The 19512-nt window shown below is 44.9% G+C and overlaps 1 long non-coding RNA gene across 1 annotated transcript; it reads left to right on the plus strand.

The window, feature by feature from the left end:
• LOC110398091 lies at positions 24–10135 on the plus strand. Its single transcript, XR_002438190.1, has 4 exons — positions 24–477; positions 6091–6251; positions 6886–6972; positions 7868–10135. It is a non-coding gene; the product is annotated as an uncharacterized LOC110398091 (long non-coding RNA).

Below are 19512 nucleotides of genomic sequence, written 5' to 3' on the forward strand. Positions count from 1 at the left end.
ACATTACAACGGCCGCGTGACGCCCGGCCGCTGACGCGCGGGAGGGCGGGCACGAGGCGACGGCCGCGGCCGTTGGGCGCCTTCGGTGGGGCGGGTTCCGTGAGGGGAGCGTCCCGCGGGGCAGGGCGCCGGCTGACAGCGGCGACGTTGGCCGCGTCCCGGAGCCTGCAGGTGGTTGCATCCCGCTGGCGAGCGCGCTGCTCACGCTGGGAGGTGTGCGTCCGCTTACTGTGTCCGTTTGCTGTAGCAATTAAGTGCTGAGCGAGCGATCCTCCGCCCTCCTCTCAGCCTGTCGCTGTGTTACTCCGACCCACGGCCCCCTGCCCTGCCTCCCGGAGAGGAAACACCTCTTGCAACACGCAGTCGGCTTAATCATCTCCGGTTATCCCGCTGCATTATGTACGGGTCCGAATTAACCGGCTTCCAAACTTGAGGAAATTCCTGATGCAAAAGACATAGCGCTTATTTCAGCGCTAGGTACGTCTCCGTTAAACTGCAGCATCATAAAAATCTCATTCCAGTGCTCAACCTGTGCTTCCGATTTGCCATTCCTCTCTTGTCCCAGCTTCCCTGATGGATTCATTAGCCCGGGCTCTGCCTGGCCCTGACCATTCTCTCTAAATCACATTAACAAGGAAATGATAAAGTATAAAACATTCCATCATCGCAGCTGCTCACGCCGGCACGGCCACGGCTGCCGTGTTCCCAGGCGTCTGAAGCACATAACAGTCCTGCCGTGCGATTTCTAAACATTTCATTGAGTTCATACCTCGGCGTTTCCACAGATGCATTTGGGTTTCAAAGAATGATCATGCAGCTGCGACAGATTTTTGGACAGAATAAACGCGTAACGGCTGTTACTTCCATGCAAAGCTGGGGTTACAGTGAGCATAGGACTCGACTGCTGCAAAGGAAAGATAAGGTGAATCAGCTAAATTGTAAAGCCAGAGTTTGTTATTTAAACTGCATTAAACCTTTGTGTGGCCACTCAGTCCCAGGTGAGTTGGCTCTTCCTGACTGCCCAGCCTATGCGCTGCACAGAGGCCTCGCTTTGCGTCCGGGAGCAAAAAGGGCAAACAACTTCAGGGCGATTCAGGAAAGAATTGTAACTGGGGAGAAGTACAATATCCATCTATTGAGGCTAAAAAGTTGGAAGCGGTCATGTTCTGTAGCAAGTGAAGCTGCTGCAACATCAGTTGCTGCAGGCTGATGTAAAGGGTGAGTGGGCACAGGAAGCGTTCAGTCTGGCAATGAAATCCCACACTTTGGTAAAGATGGCAAGTCTCTCTGCATGGTTTTTATACGGTGCTAATCCTGCCTCTCCCTTTGTAGACAAATGCTAATTGCAAATTCCTAATCTCACCCACCACCCCAGTTGTTATGAGGTTCATTCGAGAATGAAACTCTGGATTCCTACTTGTAGCTGAAGCTAGTCAGAACCGTGACAAGAACACAAGGACTAAAGCTGCTGAGAACTCTGAACAGTCGTTTTTACCTACCTCCGAATTGCCATCCCAGTTAAGAAGATATTCTTCACTTTTTTTTTTCTTTTTGAAGTATATTTCTATAAACTAAGGAGAGCACCCTTTAGATCCAGATTATCTCTTGGTTCACATCAGGTCCAATTGGCAAAAAGTATGAAACCTCAGATTCTCTCCTTCCCCAGGTTCTCTAAGGTTCTTCTCACTTCCTTCTCCAAAGGATTACTCCTTCCCTAGAAAAGGATAGACTGTCTCATTGAAGATCGGAGTTAGAACAGTTAAGAGAAAAAGTGCTACTGGGCTGCTGACAGCCGCCAGAAATCACAGGAAAAGGTTAGGTTTTGCTTATCCTTGCTGAAGAAAAAGATTTAGCACTGCTCCATTGCTTTTATCACATACTTTGCCTAGAATTTTTTCCAAGAGATCTGAGGGTCGTAATAATCATATTCCTCCAACGAAGCTACAAAATATGTAGATTCGCAGGGTCATCATCTTTTATAACCTTTAAGGACCTATGCAGATACTACAAGCTGCATATAAAGATTTTTTTTTTTTAACAGAGATATCTTAGATGCTTTTGTTTAAAAGCTGTTCTTCAATTATATATATATGCCCATCATGATTTTTTTTTTTTTAATGAAATTGTTACTGCTTTTACTAAGAGAGAGCTCTGTAAGCTGTCCTACCCCTCCACCACCATTCAGGAAGGAAGAAAACACTAGGGACGTATGTGTAACTGCCAGGGCACTCATGGGTCCTAAGTGTGCTTGCCAGGCAGCACTGCTGTTTTTATAAGCAATGTGTCATCCATATTGAGGATTTGTTCAGTATCTACCACCCAGAAACACATCCTGTAACAAGGTACTTTCCTCTTCAGGTTCCCGTGCAGATACTATACATATCCTGATTAACCTCTGGGACTCCATCAGGTCCCAGAGTCATCTGGCACCTGTGTAAGTGCATTCTCCATTGCATCACACAAAACAATTTCAGGATATATTTAGCTGTGACTTAGACACATTATAAAACACAATTTATCATCTAATTTCACAGGACCAAATTGTCATTTTTGTTCAATTTATTTCAAGAACAGAATGCAAACATACCTCGAGGCTTCCAGCTGCTTTCCTGCCTCTAAAGGCCCTGTTGCTTCCTTTTGCATAAAAAATAAAAGCATTATGACGTGAGCAGCTATATGACACCAAATCTTCATTGCTCACAGGTAACCTGGTAAAATCAACAGGGCTCTGTGTGCGAGCAGCAATCGTCACGTTTGCAAAGGTGCAGAAATGGGCTGTGCTTTTCTGGACTTTGCCTTATGAAGGATCAGCCTTGTGTTGTTGGAAACTCATGTTGAGCTGTTGGTTTCTGTCTGTGCCACATGGAGCCTGTGTGTCCTCAGCCTCTTCTCTGCACGACGTACCTGGCTGCCTAATTACTATGCAGTTCTATTTTAGGGAATGTGGTGGGATTTATAAGTACTTTAGTGGAAGGTGTCATTTTGTTATGCATTTAGACAGGAGAGATTTCAATATAAAGGAGAGGGGATCATGAGATAAAGGGAGCTTAAACGAGAGGAAGAAATAGTATTAAATAATTTAACTTGAAAAGAACAAAGATATTCAGAATGAACAAGATAAAGAGATGTGTTAATTATAAATAGGAAAGTTGAGGAGAAAAAGTGAAAATATATGGGAAACAGTTTACAACACATTTATATTTCTCACAGGCGCTTAGTCACATCGCCTCAGCTTTTCTCAGCAGCCAGGAGAGATAGCTCTGCTGAGCCCATTAGCTGGTTTTGCTCATGGAAATGGAGCTCACAATACTTACTCTGCCCTGGCCTAGGTGCTTATGCTCTTATCGGTAAGGAATCATTTGGTTGCTGCTATTGAACATTATAAAATGCCAGTGAGTGCCTACGTATTGCCAACTGCAGGACTTAACTGCCATTAGCACAAAGCTGTAGTAAGAACGATGTGAAAGTTCAACTTAGAACAGCACTTAACGGGACTTAAACACATATATAGGCGTGCTTTTCTAAATAAAAGTTATGACATGATAAAAGCTATCTATTTCTATAACGGTTCGATTTCTCAACCCTCCCGCCCCAAAGCTTTAAATGTATAATGCATTTCGTCTGGGGTTTGTTCGTTTACACCTATGACAAAGGCTCCTCTTAGATACGTAGGTATCCAACAAATAAGCAGTTTTTATTTTGTTTAGGAGCCAAATGTGAAACTTTCTTCCAGTAATCTTAGGCATTAGGAAGTAAATTTATAAAGCTAATGAGTGGGGCTTTGCACATCCCTTTCCTAAACCTTCTCATTCCTACAACAAAACCGAGCTCTTTGCTCTTCTCTGCTCATGGTATTCTCTTGCTTGCCTAAACGTCCAAGGCAAAATACAGATGGGGCAGGAGGGAGAAAATGTTTGCGTTTTGCGCTTCTTCAGAGAAATATGACTCCACACTGGACAGCGAGACTATAATGCATTCAGATGTATAAGAGTTTTAAAATAAAGTAATTGGCATGATAAATCAACTGGCATGATAAAGCTGTGTTTTGAAGCAACTTACCAGCTTCTTTAACTGCAATTTTAAAAACAAAATTTTCAAATTACATTCTTTACAAGCACGAGAAGTTGTACATACTTAGACCTGAAAAATGAAACAACAAAAAGAAAGTAAAGGTAGCTTCTCTGCATTATTTCACAGTTAGCAATATTTGGATTAAACTTGCCAGACAAGACACTTCAGAAAGAACACTGTTGTACTTTTATACCTTTTTCCTCCTTACACTTTGCCAAATAACCTTTTGGTATTGCAATAATACCAAACCTCCTGAAACATGAGCAGTTTCAGTATAAAAACCTTTACTGTCTTCATGTAGGAAAGAAGCAGATGGTTTGTTCCTGGGTGCGTGCACGCATGTGTGCAGATGCCAGCTTTTTAGAACAGCTTCAGCACAATTAGCCGCTCACAGTGGGCAGAGCACACAAATGACAGGAAGAGGACAGCAAACATCCCAGCCTACCATACTTGTCACAACAGTCGGGTTTGAAAAGAGCACCCCTCAGAGAAACCACAGATACATGAGTGCATGTAGGCTTGAGAAGGAGACAGCTGTTAGAAGAACGGTTTGTCTTAATGTTGCTGAAAACAGGCTTTTAGGAGTTTAAGGCTTATTTTTGGTGAATGAATAGTGGGGCTTGTCCATGAGGAAGGCCAGCCCACGCTCCAGCCTTTCACACAGAGCCCAGTTTCTTAGGTTTTCCCAGATCTGCCAATCTGACTTCAGACTATGGCACCTGTTGCTTCACATTTCTTTTGTCTGTGCACATCACTGCCGTGCCCTGCCCTTCCCTCCCCTGGCCAAGTAAGAGCTAAATGCAGGGCTGTGCTGAGCTCTGATCACAGCCAGTTTGGATATTTGGGAGAACAGTGTCTCAAGACCAACACGATGTGCAACAGAAAGATATAGGCGCCTTCGTGCTTAGCGCATTCACTTTTGTTGACGATTTTGACCGTCAAAACACATTCACAAATTACAGCCTGACCATTCACTCCTTGCCAGCCACCATGATTTCCCCCTGCAGGATGGGAACCAAGAAGCATCCCTACAGGAGGATCTTTGTGTGTGCTGCATAAGTCAGCCCTGAGAGCCTTTGCTCTCTCTCATCCTTGTGGCACCAGGCTCATTTGCAGTGCTGCAGCTGCAAAACTTGATTCTTTTTTCCTAAACTTTTGTGTCTACCAAGGTGGAGAACTTGATCAGACTGTGAGGCTTTTTCACACCATCTGCTGTCAAGCGTAAATTCAAACATGTTTGCACTGCAAGCTAGCAACAGCAGTACAAGTACAAAGAACAGATCTCATTTTAGTAGAGCCCTCATTAGAGTCAAAGTGATTCATACCACTGAAGATTCAGACTTCAGTACACATGGGGACCACCAGGCCAAAGCTGTCAGATGTTTTCCCCTTGGCAGCACTCTGAACTGAATCGAAATCCAGATGTCCGCCTCCTGCAGACATCATCACCAGCCCTGTCAGAAAGATACACGAGAGTGCCAGGATGTACCACGCCCCATCTACTGGGGGAGATCAGGCCTACTCCTGCCTCTCCCTTCAAAGTTTCAGGGTTAAGTGGGAAACTTATCTCAAATGTGAAATCAGGTTAGAAAAAATGTAACAAATAAAGTCAGGAAGGGAGATAAATACAGTAAGTAACGAGGAAAAAGTATAAACAGAAAGGAGGAAATTCATTAAAAACTATTTAATAACAAATCAGCTTCTGTGCGGATATTGTATGTGTCAATACAAAAAAAAAAATCAGGATGCTGACAACTCTCCATCCCACTATCTGTGGCATTAATAAATGATGAAGCATTAAAAAACTGGGACACTTTGTGCCTATAACAATATCACATGAGGACAAGGGAATAAAGCTGACACAAAACAAAGGACATGGTTGTGTACTGCTGGCAAATAATTATATAATTGAAAAAACAAAACCTCAGAAATAAACACAGTACGCCTCCCCCAGTCACCAAACAAAAGAAAAACATGACTGCCTCTTTTTCTTTCTATTTTTTTTTTTCTTTTTGTCAGTAATCAGATCCAGATTTGAAAGTCAGCACTGCATGGTTGAAGTTTTGGATGCAGTCATTATTCCAGCAGTGTCCAGCCCAAGCTGCTGAGTTAAACAAAGACAGGAGGGAAGATGGGATGGAAGCTGAAATTTCAAGTGAAGTTGAGGTCAGAGTTTTGAGGTACGTATCTCCCCAGGGTAAATAGCACCGCCAAAGACACAACCTGAAGGGAAAGTCTTTTACATCTCTAATTCCTACAGTATTTCAATAATGTGAATCAGATTTCACAAAGGTTTCCAAGTAGCACCCCTGCTGCTGGCTATTTGTGAAGCTTGTGCCATGTAAGTTATCCAAGGGGGATTCTGGGTTGCTCTTTACGTGTGTCTCATCCAAGCTACCCGATTTTGTTTCACATGAGCAGCTTAAATGCCAAAGCCTTGCGCTGTAGCAAGCATGGGAAGGGACTCTTCTTTGTAAGTGCAAACAAGTCAGAAAACACAGAAAAGAAACTATAAACAAGAAAAGCAGATGAACACAGGGAAGGATCGTCTTGTTTTTTAGGCTGAGTTGAAAAATTGAAGCCTGAGGAGGCTGCATTAGGTAGGGCCCTCCATTTCCTTCATAGAATGTGCATTAACAAGAGTTCTGCCTTGATCCCTTTAGGAAGCGGGAGAGTTACAACAGTGCCTTTTCCCTGGGAGCATTTCTAAGCTTTCCTCGTAGGAAGCTTTCCTTGTGGTGCATTCTCAAGTAGATCAAATGTAAAGGCAAATCCCAATTCAGAATTAATTGGCATATTTCTTTTTTTTTCCAGGAGATGGAGAGATTTTGAATTTCTTCCGTGTAGATGAACTCACAGCATTCCTGCGATCTCGCATTTGAGGGACCTGCGCTTGACTTTGTAAGCATGCGGGCACAAAGCCTAGAGCAAAATACATCTTTCTGGTTTTGCCACTCCACCCTACTATTCAGATGCTTTACAATCTGTTGTCCACAACCCTCATTTACTCCAGCATTTTCTTGCAGCCTCAGCTTCCTTCAGTTTTGTTCTACTTGTGGGCGCAGTGTCAAAGAGCAAGCTGTGCCCGGCATTAATCAGTCCCAACACCCCTTTATGCTCAGAGCCATATGCTCAACGATGTTAGGAACCTCCCTGTTCTGGGAGTCAAGAGTAATGTCTCACCTTGAAGCACTTAGCGCATTTATCTCCAAGTTCATCATACCACGTACTTATCTTCCATTAGTTCACGAAAGAAAGTGAAGGTGTTCTTACCACAACAGACCACTGACCCCTCAAGCCACGATTCTGCTCTGAAAAGGGGACTTTTTTTAAGAATGGAAAAAAAAAAAAAAGAAAGCGTTGCCAACCAAATAGCACATCCACTGCATAAGTACCACCACTTACTTATCCAGACAGATATTCACTTTTCGTCTGCCATCCAGCAGCTATCTGTGCATACAGCAAGCTTCATCTGAGTCACACAGTAATAATCACTGCTTATATACAAGATCCCTTGTGTACTGTATATTAATGTCTGACTGGTAATTTAATGGCACCTCTAGGCATAAACAAAAGTTTATTAAAACAGTAAGTAAAATGTTCCCGAAGACTGGCCTGCATTTTTAATTTTCTACTCAGCATTCCAAAATACAGAGCAGCCTTTTTATGCAAAAAGAAGGCTATGGAGTTAACACCAAGTAGCAGCATTTTGCACAAGTTAGACACAGCATGGCCTAGAGCATTAGGATACTTTATTTATATTAACAACCCTTTCTTTTCTTATCATCTCAAACAGCAACAGCCAAACGAAAATTTGGATTACTAGAAAACACGCACAACTCAAGAAACCAGTAGCACGTGGATTACTGCTCGAAACCCGGTCCCTTGGCAGTCCTTGGCCAGGCAGCCAAGGCCTGGAGTCCCCACCAGCAGCTGGCAGTGCCCTCTGTAGTTAAGAGCAGGCTGTGCTCTGAGCAGTGGCATATGAGTGCAACGCTGTGCCTTCCCCATGCACCCCTCCTCCACACAAGATGCACATTCCACAAAGTTTGGTGTTTCAAAGACCAGCAAGGTTTTTTTATGATAAAAGCTTGAGCCCAATAAAAGGCACATATTATGTGCTTCAGCTTTACTGCCCATTTACATTCTAGGCTGTAACAGCGTGTGCTAAGGACTATAGTACTTTCCTGCTCCCAGCTGGTGGCATGCCCCATTCCCACACCAAAACGTCACCCACCAGCGTGCCATCTCCCTGAACTCTTTGGTTTCTACAGCAAGGAAACTCAAACACTCAGCCAGCACAGAAGACAGCCAGATATGCTCCCACGTCCTCCACTTACAGGATCAGAGCATGTAAAGATTTTATCAGCTGTTTGCTTGGAGCCTTGAAGCATTTGCCATAACCTAGAGCACTTGCCTGCTTGTCAAACGAATTCACACAGGCACCTAAGAAGTCTCTTGCAAACAGCGCTGAAGGAGGAGAGAGACTACAGGTGCTGCAGAAGTAAATCTCCTGGGATAAGTCATTTAACACCTGTGTAGTATAAAAATTTGGTCCGTAAGAGAAAAGCACTTACAGCACCTCAAATGTTTTTTTGTTGGTGGTGCATTGCTCAGTGCTGAGCGCAATTCAGCTTTTTATTTTGGGAGCATGTTTTCCTCATTCTTGAGAGATCATAACGTAAACAGATTTGCTACTGCCCCACTAGCTTTCACCTACAGAACTTGGTGTCCTTGTTTATTTTTAAATAATGGTTTGACCCTTAACAAATAGGCTCTTGCACTTTTCACCATCTTCTTAAAGATCAGATGTTGAAGCACATAGCATAAAGAGTAGGAACGTAAGCCTCACAGACGTACCTGGTTTCTTCTGTTCTTCAGAAATTGCTGGCACTGCTCATTAAAAACCAGGCAATATATTAGCCTTTGATAAAACAACTGGCTGATACTGACCTAAGATAAAAATGATGCCACAAAATATTCGGGCACGATGGACTATTCATACAACAGGAGGTCGCAGGACCTAGCCCAGAACCTAAAATTAGGCAAATTGACACCGCTGTTAGAGGCTTCAGGCTAGCCACGGCAGCATGTCCCCCAAATCCTCAAAGAGATCAAGCAGTCTTCCATGGGGGAGTGGAATTTGCATTCAAATCGTTCCCTCACAATGGATATTCATTATAAGGCTTTACTTTCTAGATCTTTTCTCTCCTATAGAGGAGGATGACTGCTTAGGACCCTCACCCTTCAAGGGGAGCATTCTTCACGATTTTAATCTCCATATTGTGATGTAATGCCACAGTTCCACACTACACTTGGACATATTTTTAAGGAGATGTGGCTTACTCTTAGTTCGAAGACATGTGACCTCAAATCATATGTGAAAGCCTCATTTAATAGTAGATATATAATCTGTGCTGTGACAGCAACTCACTGACTACTTCTTTTCTGTTCCTGGAATGAAGAAGAACAATGTTGGTCAGAGTCTGGAAGCTTTGCATATTCATACTTCTCACAGTTGTTAAATGTTTGAAAATTCAGGTAATGAGCAGACAATACTCCTGCTGCCTTTGTACTGCTTTGGGGTTTGCCATTCTCGTAATATCTCTACAGAAACCATTCTATCAAGTCAGGGTTTTTTTTTCCTCTCAAATTGAATTAACACTTGTACATTGAAGTTTTCAACATCACCCATAAGATTTTTCGACTTGTCAAAAGAATCTGCATGGTCTCTAACCATGAATAAATATGATTTCAGATATCATCTTTATTTCAAGTTTTATTTCTTGGGATTAATTTAATTGATTGTGCTGATGGCTTGTTAAGCAGCTGCTGAAATAAGCAGAGCTTTCTGTTTACTTACTTACTTTCTGTGTAAACATATGGGTACCTGATTTAATTATAGTTCATGCTAGTGCTGGGAGGGGGAAAAAAACACAAAACAGAAAAGGACACCTTCTGTTTTCCAGAGTGACATCATAGATCTGTAAGGATTTTCTCATAACAACAATTTTTTCTCCTTTTCCTCTAGCTGATTTTAATAATTCTTTTATCATATCCTCATGATTTTTCTTCTATGTATCTACTGAACTTTTCTGCATCCATCCACAAGAAAAAGTCGTTCATGTTTTATCCTTTCCTGATATAACTAGGAGTAGCCCCATAAATCTCTCCTTCAATATAATTCTCATTTTATGCTTTGCAGACCTAATCTTGATTTGTGTCTATTAAAATCATATTAACCTTGTTTTATGGCTGTATAGCAGAGCAGTCTAACCTGAGAACTTCAGATAAAATCAAAGGAGTTGTATCCCACTTGATTTTAAACATTTTTTCCTTTTCCCAGATGGTTCTAATGGAGAAAATTGCCAACAGAAATAATAATAATTAAAAAAAAAAAAAACAACCACAAAACAATGGTTCCAAATAATTCTTCCTGGCCTTTTTATTTATTTATTTATTTGGCAAGGGTTATTTAGGTCCTTTAAAATCTTTAGACATCCAGATTTTCTTAGCAATACACATTATACAAGCAATAATTCATGGATTTAAGTGGAGACTCCAGCACTGGAGCTAAAGCAGGCAAGAAAACGTCACTGCTGTAATAAGACACAGGAAACTCAGAGACACATAAAATCAGTTATCGATAACCTTTTAATGCTCAGGTAAGCACCATCCATAACAGTAAATATTTGCAATGCAAATGAAATATTGATAAACAGCACATAGTTTTGTCTAAACAGTGGGACTCTAAATAAACAAGATCTATGTTACCCACAGCCTCGGCTTCTTCTTCTCTGTTTTCCCTCTCCAACCAGACCATTTTACCAGCTTTCCTTCATAAGCTGTCAAAGCACCAAAAGGAGTGGGTTACAGCAAAGGACAAGGTAAACGCTTCTGGACTGGTTCATTTGGAGGCCATCAGAAGACCTTGGAAAGAGAAGATAACCTTTATTTCACAGGAAACATTTGGCCACAAACAGCCACCACAAGCTTAAGCCTAATCGGTATTCCCTTTGTCCCACGTGTCCTGGTCCACCACTGCATCTAAAATCAAAACTGTGCCATAGCAGCCATACAGCTGTGTACCTGCCCAAACACATGTGGATGACCAGACTTCAGTGCTCAGCAGTGAGTCTGGGCTCTGGTCCTCAGAAGGGCTGCAGGGCAAGAGCGCCATACATGCCACTTCTCTGCTGCCCAGTGACAGGCCAGGTTTAGAAGACAAACCGAAGTTCTGCTTTTAAATGATACACAGATGAATATCCTACTTTGAGAAAATAGAATTTGACGTTAGTTAATTTGTCACTAAACTGCTAAAAATTCAGATAAACAACTAAGATGAGACAGTAACCACACCATTGGCACAGCTTGCTGAAGGCAGCTATTCATCTAATAACACACAAACTATTCTGATTTTCTCATATTGGTCTATAATTTGGGGGCTATCTTGGGATATCCTATTTTTACATTTAACGAAGGAACATAAGAATTCTAATCAGTTTGGAAACCTCCAGAGTCCGAAGGGAATTTGCATTTCTGCATAAAGAAGGGCTGGATCCAGAGGAATGAGATGGGGATGATTTGGATTATACAGAATCAGGTAGGATGCTGCCGTGGCCAGTTCCACCACAGGATTTAGAGCAGTTGGTAAGCTTTACCTTTTCCCCCCTCGTCAGGAACGAGGCCAGTTGTAATTAGGTGTTATGATAAGCAAGTGAGCAAGATGCTTGAATTCACAGCTGAGCAGTGAACTTGCTTTTTCCTCACTCTCAGTAACATATTTCTGGCCTCCCTCTTCATCTTTCCTGCGCAGTTTTGTAGTTTGTGTCAAACAAGCCTCGTTCTCCTCATTACAGACAAAAATCTTTGCTTGTCGAAGTGCTGAGAGAGCTAATTCTCACAGCTCTCACTTGTTACAGAGGCCTCCTGCCAAAGAAGCCATTTGGCTTAAAACACAGCAAACAGCCTCTCCTTCTCTCCCCCACAGCTCACTTCAAGAAGTCTTGCTTTCATAAACACTGCATCTTGTCTGCACAGAACAGAGCAACTTGAAGTTGCCATATCAAATACGCTTACGGAAGGCAGCAACAAAGAACTACCTCGACAGACTAATGATGACCTCCCACAAGCATGGCACTTAGGAGGCTCACTCACATCCCTGCTTTGCATGTTAAAAAGTAACGGATGAGTGGCACAGTTGCCAGGCATACCCATCCTGTTGGTCACACCAGAAATAAAAATCAGACGCCATTGGCGGTAGAAGTGGAGATGTCACTGACAAACTGCAGTTTGGGGACAAATGCAACTTAAAGCCAGCTAAGTAATAGCCTCTTAACATGCAAGTCCATACAAGCAAGAGAGCTATTCAGAAATAACTAATCCCTATTTAGGTAGGTCCATACAATTCCTAGTGCAAGCAGAGGGGGCAGAAAATGCCTCGTGGCAGTAACTTAGAAGTTCACAGGCATGTGGTCTTGCAGTGAGATTGTCAAGATCATCATTGCTCAGCCCAAACACTGTAGGCAAAGTGAAGATCCCTCACTGACTATGATCTGTTCCTATAGGCTCAGAATCCGAGCAGAAAGCCTTGGTAGGAAAAAGTGAGGAGCGAAGTGTTGGCTCTGTTCAAGTTAATAGGTGAAAAAAAAAAAGTCATAAGTCCTGACCTTGCTAAAATCCCATTAACATTTCTGGAAGTAGCAGAGCCCATCCCATCCCTTCAGAAGAACCTCTGTGTTTGAATGACTGAGTGTCCCACAGTTACACACCCCCACCAAATGAACAACCGATAGTGCCTTCTAACAGGACAAAAACCCATTGTTGGACAAAACTGGCACTGGTTCCCATTGGGCTCCTCAGCACTGAGGGAATGAGCAAAGACATTCAAAACAGATGTGAACCAGGCTTTCACTCAGACACCAGGATTCACACTGAAAAAAGGAAGTCAGTAAAGATCGCCCTAAATAGCAAACAGCTATCCTCCATTAATAGGGAACAAAACAACTAGAATGACGCTGAACCAAGCTATGATTTAAACAGTCCTGTTCTTGGTACCCAAAGCATTTTTAATAACAAAATATATATCTGGAAACCAGTGTTAAGAAGATTTTTATTGGTGTCTATTGATAAGACCAAACTCTGACACTTTCTTTGGAGCAGGTTACAGGGATATGCCCTAGGGGCTTCTCGCTGGAGTCTTCCAAAGTTCCAACCTTTATTTTTTTGTTTTCCCTGCCTATATTTCCCTTTATCTGATGAAGCTGAATAGACCACTACTTACTCATTGCTTTGCTTTATTAAGATGCAGTTCGTGTTTTCACCCGTGTTGTATGTTTTGCAACCATGAAATATGGATCTAAGGTCCAAAAGATATGAGAGCATAAGGAGCCTTTCAGACACACGTGCTTTTGGAGAAAAACACACCAGGCACAAGAGCAGTGCTGCACTGTTGTCTGTGACCTACAATAGCTTCTCATATAACAAATTGTTTCAGGTGTTACGCTGGAATGAGTAGAGAGCTCTTTCAGCATTTTCATCGCGTTCTGCTAAAATCCCAGGTCTGACAGTGTATCTTGACAAGCGAGTCCACATGAAATATGTTACTAATTATTTATACACCTCTTCAAAGGCTCTGCACTTCTACTTGCACTTCTTGCTACTCCTACCTACCCAGGCCCTACAGCTGTTTTTCAATCACTGAACTGAAACCCCTTAGAGTAACAAGTTTATAATGGAGGTTCATAAACCTGGCAGTGATTAACAGCATGGGTTAATCAAATGAGTGTAGAACAGGTTTTCCCCCCTTTTCTTTAAAGAGAACTGGCCCCAAGTGTTTTTTCCCTTATTACTACTCAGAAATAATTTTGCAATTAACTTTTACTTGCTGGTGTCGCAGCAGGCTCTGCAGAGCTCCGGCAGAAGCAAGAACCGCTGTGCTTTGCAGCCCCTGGGCATGCAGGAACTATCTCCCTGCAGAGGCAACACTACAGCAAAGCTGTGGGAGCCTCAGTGGTGTCCAGGCATCCCTGGGCATTACTTGGTTCCTTATGAGAATCAGCAGTGCCAGGCCCGTCGCAGCTAAACCTGCTGGACTGAGTTCATGCCAAGGCCGCTATGACAAGCCTCCAGCATGCTCTGCACAGGAGCTGTTACCAAGTTCAGCTACTTGAAACCAAATTCTCCCAGATCACCAGGCAACAGCAGGAAAGGTGCCATGCTACCACTATGGCAGCACCCTGTACTCTCAAAAGCTTGGAGCCAGGAAGACATTGCACCCATAAAAGAGACTTTGAGTGGCTCTTTTCTAAATAAACCCTGAGTATACCTTGCTTGTCTGCCACTAACCACATCATTTCTGTTGAGAGTGTTCTGAAGTCTGATTTTGAAACAAATTAGGCTGAAATTGAGATGCATTTCAGTTCTGACGAAGAAAAAGAGAAAGCTCCTAGAATTAGTTAGTTAATAACAGGGATGCAAAATAATTAACTACTGAGCCAGTACTGAAATGTTTGCCATTTGTTTTGTCTCATTCGGTCAGCTCTATTTTCTTGCAATACTTGCTTCTGGAAATAACTATCAACTGTCAGTCTCTTCAGTAAGTTTCTCTTGCTGTCATGCTAATCGCTGCACATACATGTTTTTTGCTGTTATTTAGCTAGATCTACAAGATCTTCTCAGAAGCATGGGCTTCCAGCTAGCATCCTGCGATGCCATTGCTTGTGATACCACCCCACCCTCCACCCAATTCTCCACAGATTTTGACAACATAAGGGCAGGAAAACAAGCTCATTCGCACTCACATTGTAAGTAGGCTTCAAGCACGGTCTGAACTGCACGGTTTTGGCACTCTGAAGTAGACACAGACGCTTCAGGCCAATGATTCTTCTCTTTCAGAGAATCATGCTAGCGCGCATTTCAGAAACATAGCATAAAAGCAAATAAATAAGAGAGACTAAATTCCTCATTTTTGTCCTCACCAAAACTGTGGGGGTGTTTTACTCAGAAAGTGATGCTTCCCCTTCCCTGCTTGTGCTTATATGATACACCCAACAGGGGAGGCAAGCAAACTTGCTTTCACAGCAGAAAAAAAACAGCAAGTTTATCCCAAGACCTTGATATAACACAAGACTTGACACCATACCACAACGGGAACACAAAACAATGCAAAGAGCCACAAAGACACAGTATAAAAATGAAGCCAGGTATCACCAACGATATGCCCCTGTGAAGGGTCAGCTCCTGCCTGCCTGCTGCTAAACCCTCACCTCATCAGGCACAGCAGTGTTTTCCCTACGCCCTGCAAAACGGTGGGCAGGGGCAGCAAGCTGCCAGCATGCATGGCTTCTGCAGGGCAGGCAACAGTGCCTTGCTGGGCCCTAATTAAGCCATCACACAGCTGTGGGCACTCACAGCAGAAGAGGTTTAATGCTTGCAAAAGCTTGTAAAAAAATTAATATAAAATATTATAATTAAAATGTCAAATGCTCATAAAAATGAAACAAAACAAAACAAAGCAAAATAATAAAATAAAAATAATGAAAGCATTTTGTCTTCATTTAGACTAGACTGTGTGGGCCCAGTGGGCACATTTGCAGAAGCAGGTGAGCACCCTGGCAGCCCAAGTCACTGCACCAGGGGTTCTGGCATGTTTTAGAGAGCATTGCTAATGATGTGCAGTAACAAATATGCACGCTTCTATAAAATGTACCGGACTACAACAGAAAAACAGAAAACATTGAATTCAGGCAAGTTAACTAGTGCATGCTGTTAAGATTGGCAAGTAAATCTGTAACTTGATGCTGCATTTACTACGTACATGTATATAAACATGCATAGACATACACAGGTGAATGATGAAATTTTTAAAACTTCCTGGTCTTTGCCCTGTTCCTGGTCAAAACAGCGAAGGAGTTCAGCACAAGCTTAGTTTGTCCCACTGCAGCAAAACATTTGAAGGTGGATGTGTGTACAGGGGCTTTTCTGGACAAGTGCCTCCATGTATGTTTAGTATTTCATCATGCCTGGTGTTACTGGCAAAGCTCTCATGGAGCTGCCTGGTTGCTCTCAGCAGGAGGCTGAGTGCTGGAATCACGTTGCTGACTCAGCACTGTGAGAGAGACATGGTAATGTCCTACCTGGTGCTTCTAATGGGATGTGTTGGTATGACCTACAATGGTGTTGCACGGAACATCTCAGCCACCGAACAGGGTTAGGAGAGCAAGCACAGCCAAGCAAGATTTGAGAAAACAAGTTTCAACCCTCAAAACAACAACAAAAAAACACCAGCAAAAAACCCAAACCAAAACAGCAACAGCAACCAAAACAAATCAGGGAAGTCTGAAGAACTCAGCCAACACCTGCGGCACAGCGCACAGTGGAAGGGAAAAAAGAGGAACTCAAATTTACCTTGAAAACAGTGCAGAGGAAGATGGAGGATGTTTAACATTTGGAAGAGACGACCCTGTCAGCTGAGGACATGCAATTTTTAATGGCCAGCTGGGAAAAAAAAAAGGTATTTTTTGAACTATTGCAAGTCCTGAATGACAGCTGCAGTGCAAGAAGCATCTCTGGCTGCACCAGGCATGCTCCAAGCATTCGCTTTCTCTTCACTCCACCGACATCACAGGCAGAGACAGGGAGGAACTTTGTGCTTCTCTAGTGGATGTGTTTGGAATATGATTTGTGGTAACTCATCTACATCAAGTAAAAATAATGAAAATAATTATTGATGGTAGTCTAAGGTACCATGGTTTTGCGTAGATCTGCAAGAATAGAGTTCTGAGGACATCCGCATTGAATTAAGGAATTTGTTTTTAATGATCCATGAGATTTTAATGTTTTCAGTACAAGGAACGACTCGGGAAGAGGCTGAAATGTCTACTTGTAAGGTAGGTAGGTTCCCTAAGAGGCTTGAATTTGAGTTTCTTACCTGTTTTTATAGCCTAATACTTTCCTTCCCTCTGGAAGCTACTTTATATCTGTGGATTCTCTTCTCTACAGTTTTGCCTTTATCTGAAAGGAGAAGCAGAGAAGTTTGCCCCAGGTGCGGTGGCTCTGATTTCATACAGCGCTGGGGAAGCCGGTGTATCTCAAAAACCTCAAACTGAAAGGCAGACAAAGCGATGGGCTAGCAGCATGCTGGGGACCTTGAGCTAGGAAGCATGCAGTGGAAGACAGAAGCAGAGTGGATGTGTAAAGAGGACTTGTGTGCAGCAATGCAGGAAGCCAAATGGTGATGGGTGATGCTGGCACCAGCTGCCACTGAACAGCACGGGGTGGCCAGGCCGGGAGAGTGGTGGTGCCGCTGGGTTGGGTCACGAGTGGAAAAGGCCTCGAGGGGGCCCTCCAGGAGCACTGGAAGAGCCCGGGGGGTCCAGGGGGCATCCCCGGTTTCCTGCTGGGCGGTCTCGGCTGGGCCCTGCTCGGCAGCCTGCTCACATCCCACTCACGCTGAGAATACCCAGCTTCCTTTGTCTAAAGTGTTGAGTGGTTATGAATAGTAAGGATAGACTATCTGTAATTATTTTTAAATTATTAATGGTTTTGTTAGATCCCTTCACTTTTACATTAGGTTTCTGTTAATGTAAGTTAAATCAAAATGTACTTCAGTTTCCAGGCAGCTCCCAAATGTATTTTTCATTCTTTCATAACATTACTTCAAGCTCTCGATGAGGTGTCTGTGACGAAGTTGGCTCCCGAGCCGGCAGCCTTCTGTCCTCAGCACCTCGGAGAGAGCCCCGTCGGGCGGCCGCTCCTCGGGGGCGACGTGGCAAAGCAGCGGATCCCCTCGCGGCTGCCGGGTGCCACCCACTGGGCGTGACAAGGACCTTGGAGGCCCCGGGGCTGCCCCTAAAGGCGAGGGGCGAGCTAACCCGAAGTGCCCCCGCCCGTCCCGCCGCCCCCTGCCCGTGCGGGGCTAAACGCGCGCGTTCAACGCAAACGCCGCTAAAACTGCCGGGATAAATTATGCAGAAGGATTTCAGGATTTCTTTCTAGTAATTAAGTTTCGATTTCTTGCGTTTATTTCAGTGCCAGGAAGCACGGGGCGCCGCGGATGGCAAAAAGACTCCATTGATCGTTCCGGGCTGGAAGTTTGATTTCGTGACCGGACTCGGCGCGGGGCGGGGGCGGCCGCGGGGACCTCCCGCCGGGTGTGGGGGCAGTGGGGCGGGGAGGGGCGGCGGCGGGGCCGGGGCTGTCCCCCAACGCAGCCCCGCGGGTGCGGCCGGGCCGGGCGCTGCCCCGCACCGAGGTGGGGTGCGCTCCGAGCGGAGCCCGCATCCGAACGAATGAAAAATTCATGGGGCGCATTAGGTTCGGTAAAATATGAATGCGCGGCTTTAAATTTTAATCGTAAATCAGAACGCGGATACATGAGAGGCGACAGGGATTTCTCCTCAGGTGTCCGCGCGGGTCAGGCTGGGGGCGTGGGCTGGGGGGGATCTCCCTTCCTTTAGAGCCCGCGGCTCCGGGGGCTGCGGGCCGGCTCCAGCCGCCCCCGCGGCTCCGTCCTGCCGCGGGGCGGGGGGGCGCCGGGCACGGCTGTGCGTCTCTCTCTGAAAGAAAAAAAGAAAGAAAAAAGAAAAATCGCAATTGAAAGCCACAAAAACAATCGCGCCAAAAATGCGATCGCGGTGCCGCGGACAGCGAGAGACCCGCGCTGAGCCGCGGGCGGGGACCGCGTGCGGTGACCAGGACGGGGGGGGGAGGCGAGGGGCGGTGCCCTCACAGGGGCCGCGGGCTCTCCGCGCTGCGGTGCCTCTGTGGGCGGCGGGGGGGAGGGGGGTGCGGGGAGCGCCGCTCCGTGCGCCCCGAGCCCGTCCGGCCCCGTCCCGAGCGCGTGGGGCGGCGGCGGCGCGCGGCGGTTTGCGGAGAGCTGTCAGGTGCGATTACGATCCAGATTAATTCATATTAACGATATGCATCCTCCGCGCTCCCATGTGACAGCATACATTAGAACAACTATTGCAAGTAATTAAACTCAATGCGGGAGGGGTTAAAGATACGTCGTGGGGAGATTTTATTGCGATGGAACTCCTCGCCAATGTTGAGCTGCAGCGCGAGGCGCGCAGAGCCCTCTCCTCGAGGCCGCCTTCCCCCGGACCGCCCGGCGGAGCGAGGTATTTCTGCCCCTTTCTTTGCTTCTTCCCGGAAAGCGGGGGGTCCCCGCCGCGGGGCTCAGGGCACGGTGAGGGCCGAGCTGCGGCCGGGGCTCCTGCGCGGCTCTGCGCGGGCCGTGGGGGGGCAGCGTGCGGAGCCCCGCGGAGCCCGAACGGTTCTCGGTGGAGTTTTGTCGGGAGTCGGAGCGGCTCGGCGGTTTGGGCTGATGAGCCGAGCCGAAAGGCTTCTGAAGATTAAGCAAATTGGACAACCCTCGTTAATTACAACATAATTTAAAGTTTGAAATGATATCGCTCACGAAGTCGCCTAATTAGCATG

The sequence above is a fragment of the Numida meleagris genome, chromosome 4, assembly GCF_002078875.1.
Source record: "Numida meleagris isolate 19003 breed g44 Domestic line chromosome 4, NumMel1.0, whole genome shotgun sequence".
NCBI classification, from domain to species: Eukaryota; Metazoa; Chordata; class Aves; order Galliformes; family Numididae; genus Numida; species Numida meleagris.